At 37.8% G+C, this 25,169-nt stretch overlaps 1 long non-coding RNA gene across 20 annotated transcripts in view; it reads left to right on the top strand.

Annotated features, from left to right (window-relative positions):
• The window catches only part of LOC128312880 (uncharacterized), a 430,418-nt gene that overhangs the window by 105,717 nt on the left and 299,532 nt on the right, over positions 1-25,169 (top strand). For 7 of the 20 annotated variants that reach the window (XR_008292769.1, XR_008292772.1, XR_008292786.1 and 4 more), the window contains exons 3-4: positions 5,395-5,556; positions 18,107-18,525. The exons of 7 other annotated variants lie outside the window; for them this stretch is intronic. This is a non-coding gene — a long non-coding RNA (uncharacterized LOC128312880). The remainder of the gene's footprint in view (positions 1-5,394; positions 5,557-18,106; positions 18,526-25,169) is intronic. 6 more of the 20 variants (XR_008292775.1, XR_008292771.1, XR_008292777.1 and 3 more) reach the window with 2 other exon arrangements.

The following is a 25,169-nucleotide window of genomic DNA, read 5'->3' as shown; positions in this document are numbered from 1 at the left end:
ATTGAAAATGAGCTTAGAAATTATTCAGAGACTCTAATATAGAAGTACATCCAATATACCAATAGCTTGTTTCCATACCTTCCTGTTGGTGAGATTTACCTAGGGCACTTTTTATGGTTTTTTTTAATATTTATTTTTAATGTTTATTTTTTGAGAGAGAGAGCACAAGCGTGAGAGGGGCAGAGAGAGAGAGAGAGAGAGAGAGAGAGAGAGAGAGAGAGAGAATCTGAAGTAGGCTCCAGGCTCTGAGCTGTCAGCATAGAGCCTGACTTGGGACCCAAACTCACCAACTTTGAGATCATGACCTGAGCCGAAGTCTGACGCTTAACCAACTGAGCCATCCAGGTGCCCCACCTAGGACACTTTTTAACAATACAGATTACTATGTCTCTGCCTTGGAGAATCAGATTCTTAGGTTTGAGGAGGCTCTTTTAATTATTTAGTAAATATTCCAGATGCTTCTTTTGTGATCAGGAAGATTGGAGGGATACTATTGCCATAGTTCTCAAGTTTGTTTTCCCATTGGAATCACCTAGTGAATTTCAAAAAAAAAAAATTACAAATTCTTCTGTTCCACCCCCAGAGATTTTGACTTGGTTAATTGTCCTGAGGTGTAACCTGGGATTTGGAATTTTAAAGATCCTCCATATGATTCTAATAAAAAAAATTGATGGAACTACGTCACTATGTTACTGGGATTGGTGGTCAGAGGTGTCATGAAGGAAATGCCATCCAACTAATATCTTTGAAAATGTACCATATGACAAGCATTTTTCATATAAAAGATACAAATATTTTAATTTTTAAAATAAGTCTGCCAGGTTGATGTTATTATTATCTGTAGTTTATTGATAACAAAAAAGTCTAGAAAATATTCTCAAATTCATAGAGTTTGAAAGTGGCTGAACAGGTATTTAAATCTAGATTTGTCTGAATCTGGAGCCTGAGCTTTTGTCCCTGCCAGACTGACTTTCAGAGGCAGCTCGAAGGATGGAAAGGTTTGTAACTGACAGAAATTCGAATGGAAGGCATTCCAAGGGGAGGCACCAATGTCAGCAGAGGAAGAAGTATGATAAGCCAAGTTGGAAAGTATGTCTCCAGAAAATGGAGGGCCATGAATTCATTTATTGCTTGGCTAATCATCAGGAGACTGGTTGATTGATTCATTCATTTAACATATTGTTATTTAATAATGATATTACAAGTATTACCTATTAAAATTTTAGAAAAAAAACACTTTTGGAATGAGTATATAAGTTAAACATTCACCTAGATTTTGAGGCTCAAGCTATTTCAATTTTATTTTCCTGTTAACATAATGTGGCAACTTATAATTAACACATTGAGGTAGAGTGTTGTCATTGCAGGTAGAGTGTTAAAGAGTGCTGAAAATTCACTTTTGCTGGGACTTTAAGACCAGAGGAGCAGGAGTAGGAACAAATAAGTTATGATATTCTTACACAAAAGGATATTCTACTGAAGTTAAAAGGAAAGAACTAGATATATGTATCAGTCTTCATCAATCCTTTTTTTAAAGTTTATTTATTTATTTTGAGAGAAAGAGAGAGAGCAGGGGAGGAGCAGAGAGAGAGAATCCCAAGCAGGCTCCAAGTGGTCAGCACAGAGGTGGACTTGGGGCTCAAGCTCAGGACCTGCGAGATCATGACCTGAGCTGAGATCAAGAACTGGATGCTTAACCAACTGAGCCACCCGGGTGCCCCACAATCTACATCAGTCCTAAAACAACATTGAGGAAGGGCATCTGGGTGGCTCAGTCAGTTGAGCATTGGACTCTTGATTTTGTCTCAGGTCTTGATCCCAGGGTCATGGGATTGGGTCCACATTGGCTCTGTGTTGAGCGTGGAGCCTGCTTGGGATTCTCTCTTTCCCTCTGCCCCTGTCCCCTGCTTGTGCACACACTCTCTCTCTCTCTCAAAACAAAACAGACCAAAAAAAGCAACATTGAGGAAAAAAAAAACACAGATAGCTTGTGAAAAATATGTATAAAGTTTTAAAGCATAAAAATGTATTTTCATTTTTACATGCATATATACTAAACTTAAAAAAATACATAGAAATATCAAATACCAAATTCTGAGTAGTAATACTGCAGATTGTATATTCCAGGAATGGCTACGATAATATCTCTCATCCCACATATTCTTATAATGTGCCCTTATCATTTCTTTCATTTAGTGTTGGGTCTGTGCCCCTTCACCATGAACCTGGGTGGAACTTTGTGACTGTCTCAACCAACAGAGTACAGTAGAAGTGACTTTATATGTCTTCCGAAGCTAGATTGTAAAAGTGCAGGCATTTCTGCCTTGTGGACTGGGGATACTTGCTCTTTCAATCCATGCTGTCACACTGCTGTAAAGAAGCCCAATCATTACTTGGAGAGACTTCATGTACCATAGAGTCCCAGCTAAGGTTTCAGCTGAAAGCCAGCATCAACCACTAGACATGAGTGAACAAGACTTCAAATGATGCCAACCTTTAGTCATCAACTCACCTCCAGGCTACAAGACTTCCTAGCTGAGGCTTCCCATATGGAACAGAGACAAGGCATTCCCACTGATCTCTTTCCCAATTTTTGGTGCACAGAATCCCTTAACATAATAAAATGGTTATAGGGTTTTTTTTTTTAAAGACCAAAGATATATGATTAAGAAAATACATGGATAACGTTTGTCCTTCCTAGAAAGTGGGACCCCCAGAAAACTTTAGACTAGACAAATGGTGTTAGCATCTATCCCCAAGGAAAATGCTTCCTATATGTAACTACTTTCTGTCCAGAGTCCTCTGTTTTTTCAATACAGTTAGAGTTCTTCCAATTATCAAAGAGAAAAAGCAGTTGGGTGTTGATGGTCTAAAAACAGCTAATCTCTCTTTTTACAAGGAAAGGTTTGTCACAGAATCTGTAGACAGGGCCGCCTGGGTTGCTCAGTCAGTCAAGCGTCCCAGTCTTGATTTTGGCTCAGGTCATGATCTCACGGTTTGTGAGTTTGAGCCCTGTGTTGGGATCCCCACTGGCAGTGCAGAGCTTGATTGAGATTCTCTCTCTGCCCCACCCCAACTCATGCATGCACGTGCTCTCTCTCTCTCAAGATATATTAATAAAAACTTTTTAAAAAAAGAATCTGTAGAAAATAGAGAATGTTTGGGAACTAAAGGAAGGGATTTTAGAAGCTCTGAATCTTGAATCTTTGGGGGAGAAGAATTTTCTGGACACAGAATTATAGTTTCTGTGTTGATTATAAAGTTGCTGTCATTTTCATCAGTCATATGCACATGCACAGTCATGTGATACATACGGTATCAGTATCAGTAAACACACACTAAAATGTATGACAATCAAATAACTCCATAAAATTATTTTGCCAATTATCTTTTCCATCTGAAGGAATGAAATGTCAGTGGTATCATGATTTTAATGTTTGGTATCACATTTAGAATTTAGGAACTTATATAGCATTCAATTATTGTTTACTCATAAAACATGTTTTTAAGTGTCTATAATGTGCCATGCAGTACACTACACAAAGGGGATACAGAGTGAACAAAAGACAACATTCCTTGTTCTCAATGTTCTTATAATCTAGTGGGAAAGACTACCAAATACAGTAGTCATAGAAATACACAAGCATGTTCTCAATCTGATTGTACATATAAATACAAATATTTTCAAAAGAAAATTTAGCTATCAGTATTTATTAAAATAAAAAAAGTATGCAAATATGTCAGTGTTTTAACCCAGCAATACCACATTTAGAAATTTCTACTAATGCACTATAAACATCTCTTGGTAAATACGTATAATGTAGGATTAGTAGTAATAGCAAAACACTAGAACCATTCTGAATATCTATTAACATGGCAACTACTGAATAAATTATGAAATATACTTGTTTTAAAATATTATGTAGGAAGGGGGTACCTGGGTGGCTCAATCAGTCGGTTAAGTGTCTGACTCTTGGTTTTGGCTCAGGTCATGATCGCTGACAGGGAAGAGCCTGCTTGGGATTCTCTCTCTCTCTCTCTCTCTCTCTCTTCTCTCAAAATAAAGAAATAAACTTGAAAAATAAAAAATAAAACATTATGTGGCTGTTAAAAAAGAATAATTACATCTGGACATTTTGTTTGACTGTGAAACATGTTTTTGACATTTAAGCTAAGCAAAACATATAAACAGGCAAACTACAGAAAAAGAAACACAATAGAATAATAAAGACATATGAAAAGATGCTTAGACTCACTAATAATTTGGAAAAAACAAGAAGTTAGGACTTTTCCCCCTAAGATTGAAAAAATTACAAAGATTGATAATATCCTCTGAAAGTAAGTATGAGGAGAAAAAGATATTATGGGTTGGTACATAAATGAATATCATCTTTAAAATGATTTTTTTTGCAGTCTGTATCAAAATTAACAGAGTATGTATCCCCATACCCATTAATTTCACTTTTAGGTTGTTAGTTTTCAAAATTACTCATACATGCATATATAGGTATATATGCTATTGTTATATGCAATATGTTTGTGACATTGAAAATTAGAATAACTGAAATGTTCACCAGCAGGGGAATGGGATAATCAATCGTATTTTCATTCCAGGAAAACAACTTCAGTAGAGGTGCATAGAGATAAAATTGAAACTCATTGGAGAGGTAGATGACAAGATGAGTCTAGAGGTACCATGTACCCATTAGGCAGTATTGTACTAACCCTGGCGATCTTACTATGGAAAGGCACCGAGAACAGGAAGAACCAACACTTTTCAAAAGTAAAGCAAAAAGGAATTATAAATTGATTCGAATAGAAAGGAGATGAAAAAAAGGGGGGAGAAATTAACATGATTCTGAGCTTCCTAATATGTGGAATGAAGAGCAAAATGTCATAATTTCAGAAATAGTTGAATCCGAGTATGAAGTTCTCATATGCCAAGATTGGTTAAATGACTATTAGAAACGATACACAGGGAATGCATGGATTTTGCACTCTATTCAATGTATAAGCTACAAGTGAATCTATGTTTTAAATTTTATGTAAAATATTGGGAAACTTAAGAATATGAAGTGTATATAGGAAGTCAAATTACCTATTAATGTAAGCAAACACAAAGGGTTGACTTTGTAACACATTGTTCAGTGTCATGGCTGTGGAGAGGACCTAACATTAGGAAGAAAGGTATGACAGAACAACTGCTTTGTCAAGTCCATCAGATTCTGTAACAGAGAAGAAGAATAAGGAGAAAATACAAAAGAGCTATTTTTATAGTGCTGGATATATTTTAAATATAGTGAACTTCATCTACACTGAATGGATTTAGATTTACAAAGAACTTGACGTAGTTTGATCATTCTTTTTTTTTAAGGTTTTTTTTTCTTTTTTTAGGGAGAGAGAGAGGGAGAGAGGCAGAGAGAGAGAGGGAGACAGAGGATCTGAAGCAGGCTCCACACTCTGAACACAGAGCCCGATGTGGGGGCTCAAACTCACAAATTGTGAGATGATGACCTGAGCCAAAATCAAGGTCGGCCGCTTAACCAACTGAGCCATGTAGGTACCCCTAATTTGATCATTCTAAGGATATGCGTTAGATATGTAGCTTGTTTTTAAATTAAATAAAAAATTAAATTCAGTTTATCTCTTTAATTAATTAACAGAGCACAGTGGCCAGTTATGATTTTTACACTACTTGGAAACTTGTTGAGTTCAATTTACTAAACAGCTCAATCTAAATTCAAGTTAACTTCCTGCATTTTATTTGTCTGAGGCTTTGTAAAGATGTAATAGTAGAAAGCCAACCTTCCAAGATCAAGCTTCACCATGGATTTCAAGGGAGTTGCCACAAAACAGTTGCCCACAAAAATCTCTCAGGCTAGTTCCATAATGTCAAATGCAACAGACTCTGTAATGGAGTCTATTTAACACAGAAATGAGATGGCTTCTGATCCAGTATTACACCAATAAAAACATGTCACTGGTTAGTTAGGGCAGTTAAATGAGATCAAGTACATGACCTGCAAGAGCACAAGCATGTATACATACACCAGCTTTATGAAGCTGAAACCCAAACATAGTGTTCACAGTGTTATCACAAATAGCTCCAAGCTGCAATAAATGTGGAGTGATGTTTCTGTCTCGAAGGTATTATAATGTATTTTGATACAAGGTAAGGTAACAGGATACATACATTCGGGTTTTTTTAATGTTAAAAAGATTCTTTTTTTAAAAAAATTATTTATTTTTGACAGAGAAAGAGAGAGAGAGAGAGAGCGAGCATTAGCAGGGGAGGGGAGAGAAAGAGGGAGACACAGAACCTGAAGCAGGCTCCAGGCTCTGGGCTGTCAGCACAGAGCCCAACACAGGGCTCTGACCCATGAACCGCAAGATCATGACCTGAGCCAAAGTCAGATGCTTAACTGACTGAGCCACCCAGGCGCTCCAAAATGTTAACAAGATTCTTATTAACCACTGGATTATTCAGCTCTCACCAGGTAAGGTGGAAAGGCTGTGAAATAATAATAGAGCTGAAGAAAATGACAAAACTTTAAAACAAATAGTAATATGAACTCAGGTTGTCTTGCCACGATGATTGAAGATATCCTATTATCTTCCACCTTTTTAACGTATAATTGTGAAAGCAATAATGCTTAAAATGACTCCATATTCTGATGAATATAGTCGTATTAGATTGCTAGAAGCAGATGCAACATTGTCTACTTTTTCACAGAAGAAAAAATAATTCTAGTCAGATTGCTTCACATTCTATAGAGAACTCTCTAATGCAGTGTCTTAATTCATTCTCAAAACCTCACAAGCAAATTGCATGTAGCTGAGACATCATGGATCATAGGATCAAGCCCAGATTGGGCTCTGTGCTGGGCATGCAGTCTACTTAAGATTCTCTCTCTCCTCCCTCTGTCCCTACCCTGGTTGCACGCATGCTCTGTCTCCCTAAAAAGAAGTCAGAGAAAGCCAATGAGTTTCCAAATAGATGAGAACATGCCTTGAGGTGAGCTGTACTTAGAAATCCAAGAGCATAATTTCCTCCACACTCCTTAAGAGACAATATTTTCATATTTCTGACTGTACTCCTTGTTTTCTCAAATGTCCAGGGGCTATTTGTCATTTTCAGCAATGCAGAGTTTGATAAATGAAGGAGAATAGATTCTAATTACAAATAATTGATCACTGTTAGGATGGGAACATTTTTTTAAATATGTGGAAGAAACATATTAATTGGGCAAAGTATGTAATTATTAATATCTTTACCTTATTTTTGTGAAGAGCAATTTAGTGTAGGCTATACTGAAATACTTAAGACATGCAAGGGTATAAAGAAGAATGACATAATCTCATTAACAGAGTCTTGTTTTAATTCTAAAGTACCAAATATCTATGTTGAACAAGGATCCTTTTCTTCCTGAATGAAATGTGCATGTGGGGTCGTGTGTGGAAGTGGACTTGGGGTCTGAATGTGGTATAGGGGAAGGTATATTAAGTGGGGCATAATAAGCATTTCAGAAGAACTAATCATCTGCAGATCATCCTGACTTGCTTTAGGGTCCTTATTTGCAATACAAATATGTCATGATGTTCCATCCTTAATTAAAGATAAATAACAGGAATCAGGAGGGCATGAATCGGGAGGCCTGAACTTCCTCTGACCACCTAAATGAACTTACTGTGCCTTAGATTCCCCATCCGTGAAATAAAAGGTGTAAAATATAATGTTTTATATTCTACTGGTTTTGGAAAGTGCATGCTATGAGCCAACTCCTCATCAGTGATGTGACACCACACAACTTCAGATGGCACTCCCCATGGAGAGCACACAGCAGCCTGGATTTGATGAGTCAATATTTTAATCAGTTCCATCTTGTTCTCATTGCAATTAATTAGCATCATGGCCAGATTTTCCTAAGCATACCGACTTTAATTTATAGACACATAAATCACTGACAAAGTCCTTTGGCATTTCAATATAAGAGATACTAAGCTTTCTCAACAGATCTTTTGATGTAATTTCCATTTTGAAAATGAATTCGCTAAGAATTATAAATAAAACAAATAAAAGCATGTGAAATGAGGAAAATAAATTGCTCTTAGTTTTGGTCAAGTCTATTTCTGAAGGTGAACAAATAAAGAGCAAACGTGAAACTAAGTGAAACATTCTTCAGACCTTCTCCTGGGTGGTGTCTTGTTAGTTATTTCTTGTTTTGCATGTCATCCTTTCTTGATCAATCTATAGCAGCCCCCAGTTATTTTTGATCTTATGATTCTAATTTAATTCACCTCATAGAATTTACCACAATCCTATGTGGGATTTTTTGTTATTCATTTGTTTATTATCTGTATGTCCACTAAAATAAGCTTCATTATTAGGAGGACATAGCCTATCTTGCTCCTCACTGTATCCCCAATGTTTAGAATAGTGTCTGGAACATAGAAGACGTGCACGTGATATTTGTTGAGTAAAGAAGTGTGAAAAGTTCCCTTTCTGCATGAAGAAAAAAGTAGTAGAGCATGGTGATTAATTGCAAGGTTGCCATAAATCAACAACCCATTTTCATATCCAAGCAGAATCAGCTACGTAACTTGTGGAACCTAACACAAAATTAAAATGCAGGGCACCTTACTAAAAATGTGTTAAGAATTTTGAGACAGCTACAGTAGAGCATTAAAACAAGTGTGAGCCTTTCTAAATACAGGGTCCTTCAAGGCAACTATACTAGTTGCTTGCCCTTGAAGTTGATCCTAAGTGATCTTGGGCAAGATGCTTAACCTTCCAGTACTTTTTTATGTGAATCTATTCTATTTCTTTTTAAGGTTGTTGTAACAATTAAATAAAGTATTGTATCTAAAACTCTTAGAACAGTATATGGTTCATAATAGGCACGGTATAAGTGTTGACTCTTGTTATGATAAACAAATATTATCAATATTATATAATGTAATGACAATAATCATATTATGATTGTCATCATTCTTTTCTGCTGTATTCCTAGAGGATTGACTAAATAACAGGGGCATAATAAATTATATTAAATAAGAAGGGAAGAAAGAAAATCCATGATGTCAAATTGAAGCCATCTGCAAATATAGGACATGGCATACAGAGGCATAAATGCAGCTTGCAATGAGTTTTTTCTAAAAAAAAAAGTTACTTATTTTAATAAATTTTCAGTAGATATCAATGAAATCTAGGTACTTTTCTTAACCCAGGACATCATATAACAGGAAAGGAATTAATTGAGGATGATTAAGTCTATAATTTTGGAATAAAATTTTATTCACTTTATACAATTACCTTTAGTATACAAACACATAGACAGGCACATTCTTTTTTTTTTTTCAATATATGAAGTTTATTGTCAAATTGGTTTCCATACAACACCCAGTGCTCATCCCAAAAGGTGCCCTCCTCAATACCCATCACCCACCCTCCCCTCCCTCCCACCCCCCATCAACCCTCAGTTTGTTCTCAGTTTTTAAGAGTCTCTTATGCTTTGGCTCTCTCCCACTCTAACCTCTTTTTTTTTTCCTTCCCCTCCCCCCATGGGTTTCTGTTAAGTTTCTCAGGATCCACCTAAGAGTGAAAACATATGGTATCTGTCTTTCTCTGTATGGCTTATTTCACTTAGCATCACACTCTCCAGTTCCATCCATGTTGCTACAAAGGGCCATATTTCATTCTTTCTCATTGCCAGGTGGTACTCCATTGTGTATATAAACCACAATTTCTTTATCCATTCATCAGTTGATGGACACTTAGGGTCTTTCCATAATTTGGCTATTGTTGAGAGTGCTGCTATAAACATTGGGGTACAAGTGCCCCTATGCATCAGTACTCCTGTATCCCTTGGGTAAATTCCTAGCAGTGCTATTGCTGGGTCATAGGGTAGGTCTATTTTTAATTTTTTGAGGAACCTCCACACTGTTTTCCAGAGTGGCTGCACCAGTTTGCATTCCGACCAACAGTGCAAGAGGGTTCCCGTTTCTCCACATCCTCTCCGGCATCTATAGTCTCCTGATTTGTTTATTTTGTCCACTCTGACTGGCATGAGGTGATATCTGAGTGTGGTTTTGATTTGTATTTCCCTGATGAGGAGCGACGTTGAGCATCTTTTCATGTGCCTGTTGGCCATCCAGATGTCTTCTTTAGAGAAGTGTCTATTCATGTTTTCTGCCCATTTCTTCACTGGGTTATTTGTTTTTCGGGTGTGGAGTTTGGTGAGCTCTTTATAGATTTTGGATACTAGCCCTTTGTCCGATATGTCATTTGCAAATATCTTTTCCCATTCCGTTGGTTGCCTTTTAGTTTTGTTGGTTGTTTCCTTTGCTGTGCAGAAGCTTTTTATCTTCATAAGGTCCCAGTAGTTCATTTTTGCTTTTAATTCCCTTGCCTTTGGGGATGCAGGCACATTCTTTACAATGACATTAGGTAATGTGTGATAAGGTTTTGATGTTAGTTTATAATAACTTCCTAGTAAAGAATTTGTGATCTATGCTGTCAGATGAAATTAAGGGAAATATCTTTCTTTATCTGTCCTCCTCCTGCCATTTCTTCTATTGCCTGGCCCTTCTCATGTCCCAAAGCCATTTTTTAAAGCAGGTCTAATCTTGAATAAAGGGTCTTCATTTTTTTAAATTATAAAATGTAGAAAAATTCCATGATGACAGCACATAGACTTATCAAATATAAAATTTTATCATATTTGCTTTAGATTAAAAAACTGCAGATTCAAGAAATTCAACCAGTCAATAATTTTTTAACTTCTACTATTCGACAGGTGCTGCTCTTGTTACAATAGGTACAACAAAACAATGAAGCACTATCCCTACTCCCTGGAATTTGCATTCTAATGAGAGCATGCAGTAAAACCAAAACACCCATAGGAAATATACATATTATATAAAAAATACACAGTGTGTCAGGAGTTGAGAAATGCCATGGAAAAATTTATGCAGGGGAAGGAAAGAGACTAAAAGAAGAGGGGATTTTAGAGAAGGGTGGTGAAGGCAAGCCATTCTTGACAACGTGAAAGGACAACCCATGTGGAAAGGTGTGTCTAGAAGATGGAAGGGTAAGCCCCAGGCCTTCTCCCAGACACAAGTGGAAATGTGTTTAGAAGGTTGAAGGAGCATTAAGGAGGCCAGAGCAACTAGATTTTAATCTGGATGTCATAGGAAGCTCATTGAGTACTTTGAGCAGAGTAGTGACATGATTAGGCTAATCTTTTAAAGGAGTCAAGTCTGCCTGCTAATTAAAAAACAGATACCAAGGGGAAAGAGTGGAGGCAGCAAGATGAGTAAGAAAACTGCAGCAGCGGTCCAATCAAGAGATAATGGTCAACTTACCAGAGTCGGGATGAAATTGGTGGTGAAATTGAGCCATGAAAATTGGCCAGTGGATTGGATGCAAGGTCTAAGGATAAACAGAGGTCAGGGATGTCCTGAAGAACTTTCATCTGAGCACCTAGATGAATGGATTTATCCTTAAAAAAGAAGTATGGGGAATGCTGGAAAAATAAGGACTTTTTTCATATTTAAAATTTTGGTGCATGTGGAATTCTTTACAAAATTATTTTTTAGTTTATTTATTTATTTGGAGAGAGACAGAGACAGTGTGAGTGGGGGAGGTACAGAGAGAAAGGAGACACAGAATCCCAAGCAGGCTCCACACTGCCAGCACAGAGCCTGATGTGGGACTCAGTCCCAGGAACAGTGAGATCATGACCTGACCCAAAACCCAGAGTCAGACCTTTACTGACTGAGCCACCCAGGTGCTCCATGGAATTCTTTTTTTTTAATTTAATTTTTTATTTTTTTTAAATTTACATCCAAATTAGTTATAGTGCAACAGTGATTTCAGGAGTAGATTCCTTAGCGCCCCTTAGCCATTTAGTCCATCCCCCCTCCCACAACCCCTCCAGCAACCCTCAGTTTGTTCTCCATATTTATGAGTCTCTTATGTTTTGTTCCCTCCCTGTTTTTATATTATTTTTGTTTCCCTTACCTTATGTTCATCTGCTTTGTCTCTTAAAGTCCTCATATGAGTGAAGTCATATGATTTTTGTCTTTCTCTGACTAATTTCACTTAGCATAATACCCTCCAGTTCCATCCACGTAGATGCAAATGGCAAGATTTCATTTTTTTTGATTGCCAAGTAATACTCCATTATATATATATATATATATATACACACACACACACACACACACACACACACACACACACACACACTACATCTTCTTTATCCATTCATCCATCGATGGACATTTGGGCTCTTTCCATACTTTGGCTATTGTTGATAGTGCTCCTATAGACATTGGGGTGCATGTGTCCCTTCAAAACAGCATCCCTGTATCCCTTGGATAAATACCTAGTAGTGCAATTGCTGGGTCGTAGGGTAGTTCTACTTTTAATTTTTTAAGGAACCTCCATACTGTTTTCCAGAGTGGCTGCAACAGCTTGCATTCCCACCAGCAATGCAAAAGAGATCCTCTTTCACCACATCCTCGCCAACATCTGTTGTTGCCTGAGTTGTTAATGTCAGCCATTCTGATAGGTATAAGGTGGTATCTCATTGTGGTTTTGATTTGTATTTCCCTGATGATGAGTTATGTTGAGCATTTTTTCATGTGTCAGTTGGCCATCTGGATGTCTTCTTTGAAGAAGTGTCTATTCATGTCTTTTGCCCATTTCTTCACTGGATTATTTGTTTTTTGGGTGTTGAGTTTGATAAGTTCTTTATAGATTTTGGATACTAACCCTTTATCTGATATGTCATTTGCAAATATCTTCTCCCATTCTGTCAGTTGCCTTTTGGTTTTGCTGATTGTTTCCTTCACTGTGCAGAAGCTTTTTATGTTGATGAGGTCCCAGTAGTTCATTTTTGTTTTGTTTCCCTTGCCTCCAGAGACGTGTGGCGTAAGCAGTTGCTGCAGCGAAGATCAAAGAGGATTTTGCCTGCTTTCTCCTCGAGGATTTTGATGGCTTCCTGTATTACATTGAGGTCTTTCATCCATTTTGAGTTTATTTTTATGTATGGTGTAAGAAAGTGGTCCAGTTTCATTCTTCTGCATGTGGCTGTCCAGTTTTCCCAGCACCACTTGCTGAAAGAGACTGTCTTTATTCCATTGGATATTCTTTCCTGCTTTGTCAAAGATTAGTTGGCCATAAGTTTGTGGGTCCATTTCTGGGTTCTCTATTCTATTTCATTGATCTGAGTGTTCTTGTGCCCATACCATTACTGTCATGATGATTACAGCTTTGTAGTATAGCTTGAAGTCTGGGATTGTGATGCCTCCTGCTTTGGTTTTCTTATTCAAAATTGCTTTGGCAATTTGGGGTCTTTTTTGGTTCCATACAAATTTGAGGATTATTTGTTCCAGCTCTGTGAAGAATGCTGGTGTTATTTTGATAGGGATTGCATTGAATATGTAGATTGCCTTGGGTAGTATCAACATTTTAACAATATTCTTCCTATTCAGGAGCTGGGAATCTTTTTTCCATTTTTTTGTTTCTTCAATTTCTTTCATAAGCTTTCTATAGTTTTCAGTGTATAGATTTTTCACCTTTGTGGTTAGATTTATTCCTAGGTATTTTACGGTATTTTTGTGCAACTGTAAATGGGATTGATTCATTGATTTCTCTTTTTGTCGCTTCATTGTTGGTGTATAGGAACGCAACCCATTTCTGTGCATTGATTTTATATCCTACAACTTTGCTGAATTCATGAATCAATTCTAGCAGTTTTTTGGTGGAATCTAGGGTTTTCCATATAGAGTATCATGTCATCTGTGAAGAGTGAAAGTTTGACCTCCTCCTGGCTGATTTGGATGCCTTTTATTTCTTTGTGTTGTCTGATTGCAGAGGCTAAGACTTCCAATATTATGTTGAATAACAGTGGCAAGAGTGGACATGCCTGTCTTGTTCCTGACCTTAGGGGAAAAGATCTCAGTTTTTCCCCATTGAGGATGATATTAGCGTTGGGTCTTTCATATATGGCTTTTATGATTTCAAGGTATGATCCTTCTATGCCTACTTTCTTGAGGGTTTTATCAAGAAAGGATGCTGTATTTTATCAAATGTGTCACTGCATCTATTAAGAGTATCATATGGTTCTTGTCCTTTCTTTTATTGATGTGATGAATCATGTTAATTGTTTTGCGGATATTGAACCAGCCCTGCATCACAGGTATAAACCTACTTGGTCGTGGTGAATAATTTTTTTAATGTGTTGTTGGATCCAGTTGGCTAATATCTTGTTGAGGATTTTTGCATCCATGTTCATCAGGGAAATTGGTCTATAGTTCTTTTTAATTTTTAAAAAAATTTTTAACGTTTTTTATTTATTTTTGAGAAAGGGAGAGACAGAGCACGAACAGGGGAGGGTCAGAGAGAGGGAGACACAGAATCCGAAACAGGCTCCAGGCTCTGAGCTGTCAGCACAGAGCCTGACGTGGGGCTCAAACTCACGGACTGCGAGATCATGACCTGAGCCGAAGTCGGCCGCTTAACTGACTGAGCCACCCAGGCGCCCCTATAGTTCTTTTTAGTGGGGTCTCTGGTTTTGGAATCAAGGTAATGCTGGCTTCATAGAAAGAGTTTGAAAGTTTTCCTTCCATTTCTATTTTTTGGAACAACTTCAAGAGAATAGGTGTTAACTCTTCCTTAAATGTTTGGTAGAATTCCCCTGGAAAGCCATCTGGCCCTGGGCTCTTGATTTTTGGCAGATTTTTGATTACTAACTCGATTTCCTTACTGGTTATGGGTCTGTTCAAATTTTGTATTTCTTCCTGTTTCAGTTTTGGTAGTGTGTATGTTTCTAGGAATTTGTCTATTTCTTCCAGATATCCCATTTTATTGGCATATAATTGTTCATAATATTCTCTTCTTATTGTTTTTATTTCTGCTGTGTTGGTTGTGATCTCTCCTCTTTCATTCTTGATTTTATTTATTTGGGTCCTTTCCTTTTTCTTTTTGATCAGACTGGCTAGTGGTTTAGCAGTTTTGTTAATTCTTTCAAAGAACCAGTTTCTGGTTTCATTGATCTGTTCTACTGTGTTTTTTGTTTTTGGTTTTGGTTTTTTTTGGTTTCAATAGCATTAATTTCTGCTCTAATCTTTATTATTTCCTGTCTTTTGCTGGTTTTGGGTTTTATTTGCTGTTCTTTTTCCAGGTCCTTAAGGCATAAGGTTAGGTTGTGTATCTGAGATCTTTTTTCCTTCTTTAGGAAGGCCTGGATTGCTATAGACTTTCCTCTTATGACCGCCTTTGCTGTGTCCCAGAGGCTTTGGGTTGTGGTGTTATCATTTTCATTGACTTCCATATACTTTTTATTATCCTCTTTAACTTCTTGGTTGGTCCATTCATTCTTTAGTAGGATGTTCTTCAGTTTCCAAGTATTTGTTACCTTCCCAAATTTTTTCATGTGGTTGATTTTGAGTTTCATAGCATCGTGGTCTGAAAATATGCACACTATGATCTCGATTGTTTTGTACTTACATAGGGCTCATTTGTGTCCCAGTATATGGTCTATTCTGGAGAACATTCCATGTGCACTGGAGAAGAATGTATATTCTGCTGCTTTAGGATGAAATGTTGTGAATATATCTGTTAAGTCTATCTGGTCCAGTGTGTCATTCAAAGCCATTGTTTCCTTCTTGATTTTTTGATTAGATGATCTGTCCATTTCTGTGAGTGGGGTGTTGAAGTCTCCCACTATTATGGTATTACTATTGATGAGTTTCTTTATGTTTGTGATTAACTGATTTATATATTTGGGTGTTATCACATTTGGAGCATAAATATTTACAATTGTTAGGTCTTCTTGGTAGATAGACCCTTTCATTATGATATAATGCCCTTCTGTATCTCTTGATACAGTCTTTATTTTAAAGTCTAGATTGTCTGATATAAGTATGGCTACTCCAGCTTTCTTTTGTTGACTATTAGCATGAAAGATTGTTCTCCATCCCCTTAATTTTCAATCTGAAAGTGTCTTTAGGTCTAAAGTGGGTCTCTTATAAACAGCATATAGATGGGTCTTGTTTCTTATCCATTCTGTTACCCTATGTCTTTTGATTGGAGCATGTAGTCCATTGACATTTAGAGTGAGTACTGAAAGATATGAATTTATTGCCATTATGATGCTTGTAGCGTTGGAGTTTCTGGTGGTGTTTTCCAGTCCTTTCTAATCTTTGTTGCTTTTGGTGTGTATGTATGTATGTATTTATTTTTTCATCTTTTCTCCCCTCAAAGAGTCCCCCTTAAAATTTTTTGCAGGGCTGGTTTAGTGGTCACAAACTCCTTTAATTTTTGTTTGTCTGGGAAACTTTTAATCTCCCCTTCTATTTTCAATGACAGCCTTGCTGGGTAGAGAATTCTTGGCTGCATATTTTTCTGATTCAGCACACTGAATATATCCCACCACTCCCTTCTGGCCTGCCAAGTTTCTGGGGATAGGTCTGCTGCAACCCTGATCTGTCTTCCCTTGTATGTTAGGGACTTTTTTTTTTTTCCCTTGATGCTTTATGATTCTCTCCTTGCCTGAGTGTTTTGTGAATTTGACTATGATATGCTTGTTGATGGTCGGTTTTTGCTGAATCTGATGGGGGTCCTCTGTGCTTCCTGGATTTTGATGTGTGTGCCTTTCCCCAGGTTAGGAAAGTTTTCCGCTATGATTGGCTCCCATAACCTTTCTACCCCCATTTCTCTCTCTTCCTCTTCTGGGACCCCTATGATCTGATGTTGTTCTTTTTTAATGAGTCACTGATTTCTCTAATTCTTAAATTGTGCCCTTTTGCCTTCATCTCCCTCTTTTTTTCTGCTTCATTATTCTCTATAAGTTTGTCCTCTCTATTGCTGATTCTCTGTTCTGTCTCATCCATCCTTGTCGCCGCTGCATCCATCTGTGATTGCAGCTCAGTTATAGCATTTTTAATTTCATTCTGGCTATTTTTTACTTCTTTTATCTCTGCAGAAAGGGATTCTAATCTATTTTCGACTCCAGCTAGTATTCTTATTATCGTGATTCTAAATTCTGGTTCAGACATCTTGCTTGTATCTGTGTTGGTTACATCCCTGGCTGTTGTTTCTTCATGCTCTTTCTTTTGGGGTGAATTCCTTCATTTTGTCAAAGGGAGAAAAGGAATTAATGAGGTAGAAGAATTAAAAGTAAAACAAATTAAATTAAAAAATATTAAAAATAAAAACTTACACACACACACACAAAATCGCATAAATGATGCTAGATCCTAGGTGTGTTTTGGTCTAGGTGGTGAAAGTGGTTTGGCAGATTAGAGAAAAAAGGGGAGAAGAAAAGGAAATCGTTTGAGAATTTGAAAAAACGGATACACTGAAGTAGACTAAAATGAGATGATGGGAATAAAATATAATTTGAAAAAAATTATACAAAAGTAAATAATATGGTAGAAAAAAATAAAAATATTTTTAGTAAAAATTGAAAATAAAAATGAATTTTTTCTCTTTCTGTACTCAAGAAAAAGAAAAGAAACAAAAAAGAGAAAAAAGGAAATTGTTTGAAAATTTGAAAAAGTGAATACACTGTAGTAGACTAAAATAAAATGATGAAAGTAAAATAGAATTTGAAAAAATTTACACAAAAATAAAAAATATAGTAAAACAACTAAAGAAAAATATCTTTAATAAAAATTTTCCCTAGAAAAACTTTGTTTTTCCTAGAAGTCAGACTATGAAGCACTTTATAGTCCATAAACTAAGCAGGCAGTGAGACTTGTGCTCTTGAAGAGCGAGGTTGGCCCTGTTGGATGGGACTCTGTATAATGGCTCTGCTCTCCACTAGATGGCGCTGCTAGCCTAATGGGGTGGAACATTGTTGCTTGTAGGTGCGTATGTGCACACGCAGGAGCGGTGAAAATGGCGCCACCCAGCTATCCAGTCTCTAGTATCAGAATTCTGTTCTCCCCGATCAGCAATTAGGCACCCCTCCTCCGTCTTCAGCTTTCGTCCACTCCCTGCTTTTTCACTGTCCATGACCAAGCCCCAGGCAGTACCTCTCTCCCGAGTTTTGTCTCAGATGTGGCTATTTTCCCTGGCCCCTTACTTCTGAAGGACTGCAGCTTTGACCTGTTCTGACTCTCTGCGGGAGGGTCTCACCGAGCAATGACTGAATGCCAGCTGTACCAAGGAACACTTGCTGGACCCTGCTGCTGCCGGTGCCCCAAGATTGCAGCCAGATGCCAGCCCGCCCCAGAAAAAGTTCGTGAGATAGTGTAGCAGCAGCTTTTCAGGGATTATGGAAAATCACATCACACGTCTGGCACCAGGCTTCACCTTAAGGACCTTGTTCCAGCACCAGCGAATGTGGCCCCCTTCTGGGCTGGGACCAGATGGCTTCAACAGTTTCTACCAAATGTCCTTCCAGCAGTGGAACCGCTTTTCCCCGTGGAAAAGCGTTCCTCGTGGCCCGAGAACCTCCCGGACCCCACTCTGTTCCTGGGGATTTGCCCTTCCCACCAGAGCACCACCAGGTATGGAACTGCGGAGTTGCAGCCTTTGTGCTCCCCTTGTTTACAGTCTTAATGGAATTTAACCCTCTCCTTTCTCCTCTCTCCCTTTTTAGTTTAGTCCCTGTGGCTGTTTCCAATTTTCCACTTTCTCTCCAGCTGCTTTTGGAGGAGGGGTGTTTTTCCCGTATTCTCCCCCGCCCCAGTCTTTATCCTCTCTACGCCTGCAAAGGCGGCTCCCTGCCCACCTCTGGCTTCTCTCTCCCCAAGTTCACCTCTCTTTGCCATGTACCTGCTGAATTCTGTGGTTCGGGTTGTGCAGATTGTTGTGTTAATCCTCCAATCAGTTTTCTAGGTGTGCAGGATGGTTTAGTGTTGGTCTAGCTGTATTTCATGGACGGGAGACACACAACAAATTTTCTTGCTGTTCCGCCATCTTGGCTCCTCCTCCATGGATTTCTTAAAGTGGTCAGTTTGAAAAAATATTAACTTTCAAAAATCTGAATTTCAAAAGAGTTTAAAAATGAGAGTTCAAAATGTTGAAGCTTCCCTCTATGATCCAGAAGAAACTATTATCCTTCATTTAGTGTTTATTATCCCCATGTATCTGCTTTATTATTACTATGTGACTGTACATCAAAAAACAATGTATATGTGATATATTTTTTAACTATTATGGATACCATATTAGATAGTGTTGTAATTTTTTCTCAACATTGTATCATATAAGATTTATCCAGGTTATATATGGGTTATTTCATTTATTTAAACTATGGTATTCTACACCACTCAATTAATAATATTAATATATTCTCCTTATGATAGATATTTAACCAGTTTCCTTTATAATAAAAATGCTTTTAGATATTATTGTACATGTATTCTTGTGCACATGTGCTAGAGTTTGCTTAAGAGTTACATCTAGAAAATAAACGACTGACTTGAAGGATATAGACATCTTTAGCCAGACATGGTTGAATTGCTTTTGTGTGTGTTATATCAATTAACTCTCTCATTAGCCTCCATGAGAGTTCATAATTATCCATACCATCATCAGTGTGATTTTAATTTAGTCAGACATTTTTTTTTTGCCAGTCTGATGAGCTGGAAATTATACTCATTATGTTTTACTCTGAATTTTTCTGATTTCTATCGAGTTGGGCATTCTTTCTTATGTTCATGAATATTCTATTGTCTCCTTCTGTAAATTCCCTGTTGATATCCTTCACTGATTTCTTATTTGATTATTTATGGTTTTATTATAAATTTATAAGAGCTTTTGTTCTTTCTTTCTCACTCTCTTTTTCCTTTCTTCTGGATGTAATTCTTGATTGGTTAGGTGCATTGCAAATAAATCCCTCTGTCCATTGTTTCTCTTATTTGGTAAATGGCTTAAATAGTAAGGAAAGTGTATCTTCTTATGAAGCACAATTACAGAGTAGTGGTCTTAAGGATCGGTCAATTCAGTCGCTTCAGTAATCATCAAGAATACAGTTTCTTTCCATCTTTCAGCTCAGTCATGCTTAACATTTCTCTTTTCCCCTTTGGCTTGTTTCCCTCCTTGTCACTGAGTGGCTGCCACACAGGCATCACAGCTAGACAGGGAAAAAACTACTAGAAAAAGAGCCTGTGTATACTTTTAAGAGCAAGTAACTCTGAGGGGCAGCCCTCACGTTTCCCAGCCACCACTGGCTTAGGGGCTGTCCCAAACCAATCATAAGCAAAGGAAATGCTAAAAATCAATAGCTGACTTAGTCTTTTTAGAATATACTCCTGAGCTGGGAGTGGTGTCCCTTCTGTCACAGATAAGAATCTGAACACCATCAGACTCTTTTAATAAGGAAGATAAGGATAGATAGATGCTAATTTATAGACAACATAAAGTGAATAATATGGTTACAATAGTTTGTAGCCACAATAAATGGGATCTCTGGCCCACTGCATTTTCTAAGCATTTATTACTGAATTACAATGATACCAATAATTGTATGTTTTTTTGTTTTGTTTTTTTACTTGCAACCTTGCTGAATTCCCTTAGTAGCTCAACTAACACAACAGTAAACTTGATTGGCATTTTTAAGAATACTGTCATATTCTTAAATGGAATAATAAGGACAATCATATTTTCTTTTTCATTTTTTATTCCTTCTTAGTTCTTTTCCTTCTTGTATTGGCTAGTACTTCTGATATAATGCTGAATAATAGCAGAGATAGCGTCTTTGTCTTATTTCTAATTTTAGCAGTACTTAACTTATTTTCTAAATAAACTCATGTACTAGAACTAACCTACGTGTGTGGATATTTTCAAGAGACATATATCAGCCCAATATATATCAAATTTGTAAGAGTTGTTCATAGAACAAATGAGATATTTTGCGAAGCCTTCAGATTCTCATTGAAAGTAGTTTGCAGGTAATGGCTTTGCCAACTTCTTGGTAAGTATATTGTAACAATAATTCAACATTATCTCAAAAATAGGACCCTTTATTGTACCCAAAGCATTAGATATTCCCTTGATCCTCCCATATGAGTAAGCAGGGATCCATTTCTTGATAAATTCATCCATTTTCTTTATGCAACAAACTTTTTAATTAAAAAATTCCTAACTCTGGGCTAAAACTTCAGGAACAGATAATATAAACACATTGAGAACTTGTATCTTCCCTTCCAGATTACATTATCTATGTCAAAAATAAATATGTTCATATATTAATTAGTTACAGAAATACCTATTAAGAGCTACAAAAAGCTATATGCAAAATGCCAGGAAAGGAGTGTTGAAAATTTCACCTACATGTGAAATTTAAGGAAAAAGATGATGGAGATGTGTGGGTGGACTTACTGTAGAGAGTGCACAGTGAGAGTGCCCAATAGCAACAGAGTCAAATGTCATAAAATTGGGCAGGTGTGGAAAATGGCATTCATGTTCTTTAGTGCAAGCTTAGACTTTCTTATTCCATCCAGGTTCTGAGGAAAACAAAGGCTTCCATTTGTTTTGTTAAATCCAGCAACTATGCTCTGTCTTTTACTGCCATTGTGGTTGATGCTTCTCGTACAATGTCTGGGAGAAGAAAGAAATGGAAACGAGCCTGATAGGTGGTGGAGGCCTGGGGTGGAGGAGTGTGTGTGTGTGCGTGAGAAAAAGAGGAATTGCATTGTTCTTCTTCCTTGTGGATCCCAGAACGTGGCAGTTTGTCACAAATGACCCTAATGCTTCAGTGGTGGAGTGTGTCTTGCTAGTGTCAACCGAGAAAAGTGGCAGTGGAGCACGGGGGTGGCTCAGTCGGTTAAGCATCTGACCCTGGATTTCGGCTCAAGTCATGATTTCACACTTCATGGGATGGAGCCCGGAGTAGGGCGCTGCTGTGCTGACAGTGCAGACCCTGCTTGGGATTCTCTCTCCCTGTCTCTCTGCTCCTCCCCCACTTGTGAGCGCTCTGCCTCTTTCTTAAAATAAGTAAATAAAGTTAAAACCAAAGGAAAGCAGCAGAGCTGAAATAAAGCCAAAGTACTAGTTTGGGGTCTCAGAATTGTAATTTGGGGAGCACAGATTTAAGTAGCAACACAAAACATGTCCCCTAGGGAACAAAAGTCAAGGACTTTAACACCTTTGTGTGTTATTTGCAAAGAAATTTGATTGATGTTGAAAACTAATGTTGGCTGAATGTAACCGGCTGCCAAGGCTATGGCTAAGCAAAGTCTCGTACTGCAACAAAGTTGCAGGTGTTTGGGCAGAGTCTTTGGAAGAGTTGCAGTGTGGGCCAGTTCAAAGTTCATGCCTTCATCTGGTTAGGACATGATAAGGCCCATCTCCTTAATGACCACCCCCCCCCCCCCGCCAACCCTGCCCTGCTCCAGTTTTGAACTCTGACATAAGTGATCCCTTTCTCTTTCATTTTTCACACTAAGTGACTGGTTAAGAGGTCCCCCTGCTAGTCTATGCGAGCCTAAAACATTAAATCCAATTTAAAATTCTTTTATTCTGACAGCAAAAAGTCAGATTTGAATTCTGCTGAAGTGTATTGCAACCACCAGTGATCCAGTCTCTTATAATTAATACACAGTAGTCACAATGGGCCCCATTCACAACTGCCCACAATAGGGCAGAAAAGATTCAGGCTAAACCTTGTATTTATAACTGAAACCCAGCAAGGGTTGCCATCTGAGAGTTTTTCATCCTGTGAATCCAAGTCCATCTGGACCAAAAGATGAAGATTTACATAGATCATGTAAATGGCACACATGGATTACATTCCAGAACTGTCATGAAAAGGCTTTTAACAAGTCGGAGATGCTCAGTGTCATCCAAAGGGTGTCACTATCCTGTGACTTCTTCAAGAATCAAATTACAATCTGAGAACTTCAATAAACCAGTGTTAAATTAGTTCCGTTGTTTGTTTTTCCTTAGCCTTGTCAACAGGAAGATTAATGTGAAGGTTTTTTTCTACACTCAATGCAGCTTTTCTTACAGAAATGTGGTATCTGAATCAAAATTCCATTTGGATGCAGAGAAACTCACTAGCGTGTGATGATCTTTCATTTTCCCTCCAGTTTCCCTCGCCTTTAATTTTTTTCCCAAGTAAGTAACCACTTACTCTGTTTAACTCGCCCTCCTTACCCTCCCCTCTCTGTGATGCTGAATACAGTAATCTGGAGTCTTACTGCATAGGTGAAAACGAAAAGAGTTTGCAAAGGTGGAAGTTAAGAGAAAACACTGGTAGGATCATTTTATAAATGGAATCACTAAGAAGCAGTGCTTCTTGCTGGGTAATAGGACAGAACCTTTAAATCACAGAAATTAGAGACAGGAGACCCATCTGGTCACCTTGTCCACCTGCTATGGCAGCTTTATGTATTTTATATGAAATGACATGAACAGTGAAGCATTTCTAGCAGCCCTGGGGAGACGCCACTCTTTGGTAACACATCTTCCTGTTGAGAAAATGTTCGTGAGAGCAGTTCAGCTTTTATTTTACCTAATTTCTCATTGTTCTGCTTTGCTATATCCTTTAAAAATGCAACCACACTTTCTTTTGTTCCTCCAAAAGAGGAGGTTTTAAAACTGCAACCTTGTAATCCTACATTATTACTGTCTTCCTTTGTAATTATTTGAGCCAAGGTATACAAATCTGCCTCTTAAAATGCTAACTTATAAATCAGTCTCCATTGCTAAATCCATTGCTTTTTCTAAAGGATTATTCATTGCACTCCCTTTCGCTTTGGTTCAGGAACTGTTTTTCATAATTTCGTGTGTGTGTGTGTGTGTGTGTGTGCTTATAGAATCCAATTTTGCTCCATTCTTTTCAAAGATGAAGATGGTGCTCAAGCCAGTGACTGGACCTCACAATTCGACTATGATCCAGAGAAATTTGTAGCCAGCTCCTAAAATCATGATTTATTTTTCTCTAAGACATCATCAAGATCAGTATCCCACAAATCGAAATATTTCCTAGAGTATCAGGCTGTCCAAGTATATATCTGAATAAACACTGTCATTTACTACCTCTTGCTCTGGGCAAAACCTCAGGATGGCTACATGATGACACTTTCTTGAATAAGCTATTTCTTCTATATGTATTTTAAAATTTCACGCATTACACTACCTTCTATGAGATAAAACTTCACAGTCTGTAGTTACAAAACTCCCACTCCTCCTAGTTTGGAAATGGAGAGATAATCCCCACTGAAGGTGTTTGGGTGGGGAAAAAGTCAGTTGACTTTCATTCTAAGATACCCTACCATGGAAGGGGGAGAGGCTCTTGGATTTATTTCTGCTTCTTCCACCAGCACCACTATGTCGGCCTCAAACAGTACACAGCTCCCTGTTGAACAACCCGCCCCAAGCATGAATGTGCAGTCTTTCTCATGATGTCCCAGGGCAAGGCTACAACGTTTAAACAGGTGGTATGTAGCAAAGGGTTTGGGGCAACCAATGAGACATATGTACAGAAAGACACTGACACAGAGATTATAACTTGAATTCTTGGGAATCGTAGGTCTCATTCCATGTTAGATTTTAGCATATCTCCATTTAGAGATTTACTGTTTCATGCAGGTGCCCGAAGTGTAGACATTAGGATGCCTCAAACTTAAGACTCTTTTGAACCCAAGAAGAGTGATACTGAGACAAAGAGTTACTTATCTGGAGTTACTTACCCTCTGGAGACTTGATTAAAGGTAAGAGCTGGACTCTTGCCGACGTATGACAGATGAATAGTGATAGCAAACTTATAGGAGCTCTTTCAGAGGGGATCAGAATACTTTTGTGCCACTAAAACAAAAATAAGACAAAAACTTTAATGAAATTGTCTCAGCTTGCACGGTTACAAAAGGGAAGAAGAGAGAGGGGAGGGATTGCCAGAGCAGGGGGAGGGAGAGAAGAGCAGAGGGGTAAAGGGCTATCGGTCTGGAGAGATAGAGAAGTAGGGAGAGAATTATGTATTGAGTGCTTACTGTGCAGGTACATACTTGATGTACATTATCTTATTTACTCATGACTGAAACAATTTCCAGGTAGGTACATAGAAAACAGGTCTGTCTGATTCCCTGGTTCCTACCCTTCCATCCTCCCAACGCTGCACGATTTTTCAAAGACATGAGATTAATGAGACAATAATGTTGGTAAAGTGTTCCAATTTCCTTTGAGAAAAAAAGCCATAAAGTTTTAT

This window comes from Acinonyx jubatus, chromosome F2 (assembly GCF_027475565.1).
Source record: "Acinonyx jubatus isolate Ajub_Pintada_27869175 chromosome F2, VMU_Ajub_asm_v1.0, whole genome shotgun sequence".
Lineage (NCBI taxonomy): Eukaryota > Metazoa > Chordata > Mammalia > Carnivora > Felidae > Acinonyx > Acinonyx jubatus.
This window is presented reverse-complemented; position numbering and strand designations above follow the sequence as displayed.